This window comes from Urtica dioica, chromosome 1, assembly GCF_054948205.1.
Source record: "Urtica dioica subsp. dioica isolate 48M chromosome 1, U.dioica_male_clone48M_v1_H2, whole genome shotgun sequence".
NCBI lineage: Eukaryota > Viridiplantae > Streptophyta > Magnoliopsida > Rosales > Urticaceae > Urtica > Urtica dioica.
This window is the reverse complement of record NC_142756.1, coordinates 21955328-21963140: the sequence shown is the minus strand read 5'-3', so window position 1 is coordinate 21963140 and position 7813 is coordinate 21955328.

Genomic DNA, 7813 nt, shown 5'->3' with positions numbered 1-7813 from the left:
GGCTGAGGACAACATGGGCTGGCATCATTGGTGGGCCCCTTGGCCGAGGATAACATAGGCTCGGCCGAGGATAGCATAGGGCCGAGGATAGGCCTGTGAGGCCGAGGTCGAGCTCGCGAGGCCGAGGTCGAGCTCGAGAGGCCGAGGGCGAGCTCGCGAGACCGAGGTCGAGCTCGAGAGGCCGAGGGCGAGCTCGCGAGGCCGAGGGCGAGCTCGCGAGGCCGAGGTCGAGCTCGAGAGGCCGAGGGCGAGCTCGCGAGGCCGAGGTCGTGCTCGCGAGGCCGAAGTCGCTCGCGAGGCCGAGGTCGAGCTCGTAAGGCCGAGGTCGCTCGTGAGGCCGAGGACGAACTCGCGAGGCCGAGGTCGAGCTCGCGAGGCCGAGGTCGAGCTCGCGAGGCCGAGGTCGAGCTCGAGAGGCCGAGGGCGAGCTCGCGAGGCCGAGGGCGAGCTCGCGAGGCCGAGGTCGAGCTCGCGAGGCCGAGGTCGAGCTCGCGAGGCCGAGGTCACTCGCGAGGCCGAGGTCGAGCTCGCAAGGCCGAGGTCGCTCGTGAGGCCGAGGTCGAGCTCGGTCTTGGGCCGAGGCCACTGGGCCGGCCCTTGGCCGAGCCGGCCCAAGGGCCGATTAATGGCCAGGGCAAGTCTGATTGTTTTTTTACCTTTGAATAGCTTCGATCGGGGTCGGGCCGATAACAAACAATATCATATTTATAGAGAAATGAAACAACTAACGTAAGCAACATAGTGAAACGTAAGCAATAAAAAACAATAAAGCCATAAAAAACAAACTTAAGCTTTAACACCTATTGTTATTCCACAATGCTATAATTGCTCCACTTAATTACCATTGAATAATAATAAAGGGCTTTGCAACGGCTGATGACTTATCACATGTCTTTGTTCAAGACCAAGTCTTGCTTAGACTCACAGAGGAGACCAAAATAGATATGATCTTGGAAATTCTCCTCAAATCTTTCGATATCTTCAAGCTGAACTACTCCATGAATAAGCTAGAGTACACGGTTATTGAGCTAATAAAGGAGCTTCACACTGCTGACGGTCTTACTAAGAAAAAGATTAATCAAGGAGAGGCACATGCTACAGAGCACAAAGCCTCCGCCTCTGGATCTAAGAAGAGACCTCACAAGGCCGAGAAGAAGAACTGTCCTGCCTATCTCAAAGCAAAGGAACATAGTATTGTACTAATTACCGAAGCATGCTTAGTGGCTGATAATGTATCAACGTGGATTCTTGACTCCGCTGCTACTAACCATATTTGTTGTTCCTTGATTGGTTTCAAGAAAACCAAAAGCTTAGAGGAAGGCGATTCTGTTTCAAATGGGGTGATGGGAGCCTGGTGTCTGCGAAGGCTGTGGGATCCGTGACGCTGTCTTTTGAAGACCGCACTTTAAACTTGAATAATGTTTATTTCGTTCTTTCCTTTGGAAAGAACTTAATATCTGTTACTCGTCTTCTTGAGCAAGATTATTGTTTAAAGTTCATTAAGAATGGAATTCGTATTTCGTTTCCTGATAATTCTTTTATCACTGATGCATGTATGAAGAATGCTCTTTTCTACATCCATCCCAGTCAACCTTCTCTTTTAGACACTGAATTAGATATAGAACTAGTTAGGGAGCCAAAAAGGATCAAACTTTCTGATCTTTTCGATCTAATAAAATCAACATATCTCTGGCACTTAAGACTTGGTCATATCAGTCTAGACATGATTAAGAGACTTGTGAGGGACGGTCCACTCCAAGCCTCTGCAATAAGTTCACTACCTACTTGTGAATCTTTCATAGAAGGAAAAATGACTAAGTGACCTTTCTCCGATAAGGGTCGAAGAGCCACTGAGTTGCTGGAACTAGTACATTATGATGTACGTGGTCCACTCAGTCAACAGGCACGTGGTGGATACGAATACTTCGTTACCTTCATTGATGATTACTCAAGATATGGTTTTGTATATTTGCACAAACACAAATCTGAGACCTTTAACGTATTTAAGGTCTTTAGGGCTTTAGTGGAAAAGCAAACTGGCAAAGTGATCAAAACCCTTTGATCCGATCAAGGTGGTGAGTATATGTCTGGAGAGTTCGATGACTTTCTTAAAGAAGAAGGCATCACTTCTCAGCTTAACGCACCTGGCACACCTCAACAAAACGGAATGTCAGATAGAAAAAATCGAACTCTTATGAAGATTGTTAGATCAATGATGAGTTACTCATCACTCCCTCTTTCCTTTTGGGGATATGCCCTCGAAACAGCCGCTTACATTCTGAACCAAGTTCCGTCCAAAACGGTTCCTGGTACTCCTTATGAACGATGGACTGGCCGTAAAGTAAATCTAGGCCGCATCAAAATTTGGGGTTGCCCTGCACACGTGCTGAGGCAAAAGACTAGCAAGTTGGCTAGTAGGTCAGAATTATGTCTGTTCGTTGGATATCCAAAGGAAACCAAAGGTTTTACTTTCTATAGTCCCGAGAATGATAAGACTTTCGTTAGCACGAATGCTCGTTTCCTTGAGGAGGACTTTATGAAAGATGTAAAACCTAGAAGCAAAATTGTTCTTGAAGAAAAGTTGGGTGAGGAAGCTTCTACCTCATCTGTACGAACTATTCTTACCCCAACTAAAACACATCCTAACTCATCAGAATCTCGTCAAGTAGTACTTCGACGTAGTGGGAGGGCTACTCAAAAGCCTGACAGGTACATGTCCTATGGAGACACTCTCGTAGCCGTCTACGACATGGATGACTCTATTTCCTATAGCCAAGCGATGGCTTGTTCTGAATCAAACCTTTGGCTTGACGGCATGAAAGTTGAAATGCACTCGATGTATGTCAACAAACTCTGAAAACTTGTAGACCTTCCTGAAGGGATTAAACCCGTAGGGTGTTAGTGGATATACAAGAAGAAACGGGGTTCGGATGAGAACGTCGAGATGTTCAAAGCACGACTTGTGGCTAAGGGTTACACCCAACAAGAAGGGATTGACTATGAAGAAACCTTATCGCCAGTCGTGATGCTTAAATCCATCCACATACTTCTATCCATAGCTGCAGCTCTCGACTATGAGATCTGGAAAATGGATGTCAAGACTGCCTTCCTGAATGGAAACCTTGGCGAGCGCATTTATATGGCTCGACCAGACGGTTTTGATGAAGAAGGTCAAGAGACCAAGGTTTGTGAGTTACTTAAGTCCATTTATGGACTAAAGAAGGCATCTAGGTCATCGAATACACAAATGCAAAGTTGTGTTTCTGGTACTATATGTCAATGATATATTACTCATAGGTAATGATGTGGGTAAATTATCTGAGGTTAAGGTCTGGCTGTCAAATCAATTCTTTATGAAGGATCTAGGAGAAGCCGCGTACATTCTGGGGATTCAAATCTTTCGAGATAGGAAGAACCGGACTCTGTCGCTCTCTCAAGCATCTTATATTGATAAGGTGATGGATCGCTTCTCGATACAAGACTCCAAGAAGGGCCAAACACCCTTTAGGCATGGAGTCTCACAAGACTGCACAAGAGATTGAGGACATGAGAAAAACTCCTTACGCCTCAGCCGTAGAAAGTCTCGTGTATGCTATGCTTTGCACTAGACCTGACATCTGTTTCGCAGTTGGCGTCGTTAGCCGTTTCCAATCCAACCCTGGACCCAAGCACTAGATTGCTGTTAAGCATGTTCTCAAGTATCTTCGAAGAACTAGGAACTTGATGCTTACATATTCAGGTACTGACTTGACTATGACGGGATATACTGACTCCGATTTTCAAGCAGATAAGGATTCCAAGAAATCCACTTCGGGATCTGTGTTCATCCTTAATGGTGGGGCTGTTGTGTGGAGAAGTATGAAGCAATCTTGCATTGCTGACTCCATAATGGAAGCAGAATATGTGGCTTCTTGTGAAGCATCCAAAAAGGCTGTATGGCTTAGAAAATTCCTTCAGTATTTGGAAGTCGTTCCAAACGTCGACGAGCCAATGACCCTTTATTGTGATAACAGTGGGGTTGTCGCTAACTCAAAGGAACCTCGAAGCCATAAGCACTCTAAACATATTGAGAGGAAATACCATTTGATTCGAGAGATTGTGTAGCGCGGAGATGTGGAAGTGAAGAAGATTTCAATGGTTGACAACCTGGCAGATCCATTCACCAAGGCCCTAGCGAACCAAGTCTTCGACCAACATCGAGAGGGATTAGGCATGAATGACTACTTTCATCTTCTTTGAGTCAAGTGGGAGTTTGTTGTCAATGGTGCCCACAAGAAGAGTAGTAGTGTCTTTTTATGTACATTAGATGTAATATAGTCTTACAAAGACTCTTTCTTGTAACTGCTTATTCATTAATAAAAGTTAAAATGTTCATTCATTCTTCCTTGTCTGAAGCTTTATGATAAAACCTTAGTCTTTAGTCCATAAAACAACTTAACAACTTACAAAGAGACAAATGTAGATTTACATGAACAAACTCTTCGTAGTTTGCTTAAAACGATATATTCGCAATCTAAGGGTCAAAGGACTATTGACCTCAGTACGATTGTTTGGAGAATCTATGATGTCTGGTTATGTGGCATTGAGAGTTAGAGACTCTATAGTTCTTCTAGGTATCTACCGAAGGTACTGAATTGACCAGTGCACTTCTAGAGACAAGATAAGAAAAAACCATTTAACCTCTTATATCTCGAAGTCACTACGTATGAATTGCATCATGCTTACCTTAATCCTGAAATGAGACATGACATTTCACAACTTATGTATTCTCATTTGAGAAAGTCAGAGTTCGGACTCACTATATGATTCTGAACAGGACCTATTGGTGAAGTACTAAGTTGTGAAGATGTCATGAGTAACTTTGTAAAGTTCTCATAGATATGGAATTCATGTACAAGATTACTGAAATGCAATGTATATCACCTCATGCTTTGTTCCTTTGAATGTGAATAAATGAATTGACCAGTGTCCAAATTGAGTCTTGACTCTTTTGGATGAAACAATGTGACTTTTTAGCTCCTCGTCAGTACATTGTTTCTAACTTATTCACAAGCGACAGAGGAGTTGAGGAAATAACAGCTAGAAGGGTAAAATGTTAATTTTGTAAATCTGGACTAGCTGATGATATTCATGAAGGGTAAACATAGATAATATTCAATGGATCCACTCATTACAATTAGGTTGAATTCTTGAGTAGAAAATAAATGCATTTGAACCGAGAGATTTTCAGTGTCAACTCTTTAGTGGAGTCAGTTGACATTAAGCTAAAAAATTGGAAAAGATTTGTGAACTTTTGAGTCCAAGTTTTTAGCTCAAGCTTTGTTCATTTGGATCCCTGAGGTCACTGTCACAAATCATATCGAGAAGGAATAGCTAAACTAGAAGCTAAGTCAAAACAGAACGAGACAAGTATTACGAAAATTGTCAAAAGGGTATTTTTGTCTTTTTGGAAATAGGATGAAATGAATGTCAATAAATTTTTTTTGACATGGTCATATGATGGCTTAAATCACTCGGCCATAATGACTTCATTGGGCCTTGTGGATTAATTTCATTTCATAGAATTTTACTTGAAAATTCTTAATGGGCGTTCTTATGTTGTCATGAACAAGTGACGAAAAATCTAGAAGGCCTTTCTAGAAGGTCTTGGCCGCCCAACCCAAGGAGAAAAAGAGAGAGTTTTTGTGTATTAATGTATCAAGATACTTGCCAAAAGAAAAAGAGGAAACAAATTTCCTTTAGAAGAAAAGCATAGTGGGCGGCAATTAGAGGCAATGAGAGAGAAAAATAAAAGAGGAAACAAATCCAAGGACTTGCTTGGAACATGCTTGGCCGTGTGACTCTATGGGGTAATGAGCAAATTTTGCTCATGAATATGTGATATTCTATAGAAGAGAAAACTACCTTGTTGAAGGTAATCCCTCCCCTATAAATAGAGGCCTCATTCTCACATTTTATTCATCCCACATAAGTAAGAGATTGATAGCTTCTCTCTCTAGAACTTGTGGTTGCCGCCCCTTCCCTCTCTCTCTCTCTCTCGTTTTCTTTTCGTTTTTGTTTTGGCACCTAGGTCCACATTTGACCTAGTCTTTTAGCTCTTCGACTTTGAGACTTGTTCTCGAGCCGTCGTGTTTAAAAGTGCCCACTCACTAATTCTTTTCTTTCTCGAGTGATTCTTGTGATAGAAACTTTCGTGGTAGCTCGAGTTCCCGAGGAAAGAAGAGAGACGTGCTGCGAGGGGAGACGAACGTTTTCAACCTTCCGAAGGCTCATCAACGTTCAAGCTTCTAAAAACGTTAGTAAATTTTAATCCTCATAATAGTTTTATTTACATGTACTTGCTCTTTGGCTAGGTTAGTAAAGAGTAAATTTTTTAAATTCTGCCGCTTGCTCGAAGCGTTAAACTTTTTCTTAACCCTAGATCAATTCCAACAACTCCTTTCGAAGATGCGAGAAGAGGGACAAGGGGAGCTTATCCGTCTAGGTCCAACGAACTACTTGGCCCTAACGAGTCTCAAGAGCAGTCGATCGGGGTTGAAGAAGATGTTCACATCAGATTGGTGGGACAATGTTCCTTCCGTCAAACTGCAGTTGGGCAGTTTGTGGAGCAAAAATATTGGACGACAACTTTTGGCTCCATATTGATAGCGTGTGCAAGATGTTCGAGCCTATGTACTCAGCTTTGTTTGCTGTACCACAACTTCGATTTAATGAAAAAGAAGTTGGAAAGCATCGCAAACAAGCAATGGGTGGTTGACATTGCAGTTGAGAGATGGATGAGACAACTTGACTATCCATTACACCAAGCAGGTATTAGTCATTTCACTTATTCTTTGCGAACGACTTTGTATAAGTCTTAAGCAACCTGAGATCGTCAAGCAACCCGAGCATCTTACGGCGGTTACACAAGTGTTTGAGCGACTATTCCCGAACGATGACTGCGACAACATCGGGAACAAACTTCTAGCATTCTGCGATGCGAAAGGCATGTTCGGTAGTAAATCCACAGTAGCGGGAAGGACGAAGATGGCTTCCGGTAAGAACAATTTCTTTGAACCTAATTTGTAATATATCATAGTTTCATATTTATGGAGTTTCTTCAATTTCTTAGGAGAATGGTGGGCCATGTTTGGAAACAAAACCCCCACGTTGAGAAAGTTGACGATGAGAATCCTTTCTTAGACCGCATCATCATCGGCGTGCGAGCGAAATTGGAGCAAGTTTGCACTTGTTTACACTAAGCAACGAAACCGACTGGCGTATAAGACACTGGAGGAACTTGTCTTTTGTAGCTAAAACATGAACCTGCAATTACGAGATATCAAAAGCGACGTCGTCGACAGGAAGGATCCGTTGGATATGATCCAAAGATCAATAGAGGTAATGGACGACAACATCGACGATGATGAACTCCTATAATGGATCCGCCCATTTCACCTCGACAGTGAAGACCCAAGCAGACGGTGTTGATGTGGACACCGTATTGAGCGAAGAGGTCGGTCACAGTTCGCATGGATCATCAGACGATGGATGTGGTCCTAACGACGGTGACGATGATGGAGGCGGTGGTGACATTGGCCGTTATCCAGCTAGTCAAGATGTTGGTGGTGGTAGTGGTGGTGGCCAACCTTACGATCTGTGGACTATGGAGCAAGGTTATCAAGCCACGCAAGATTCAGATCGTGAGTCATGACGTCAAAGATCTGAGAGGTTAGTGTATTCGCATTTATTCATGTCGGAGTTCTCAAACAATGTATGTATGCTGAATATGGAAAGTAATATATTATATGTTTAACAGACCCGGAGAGTACTT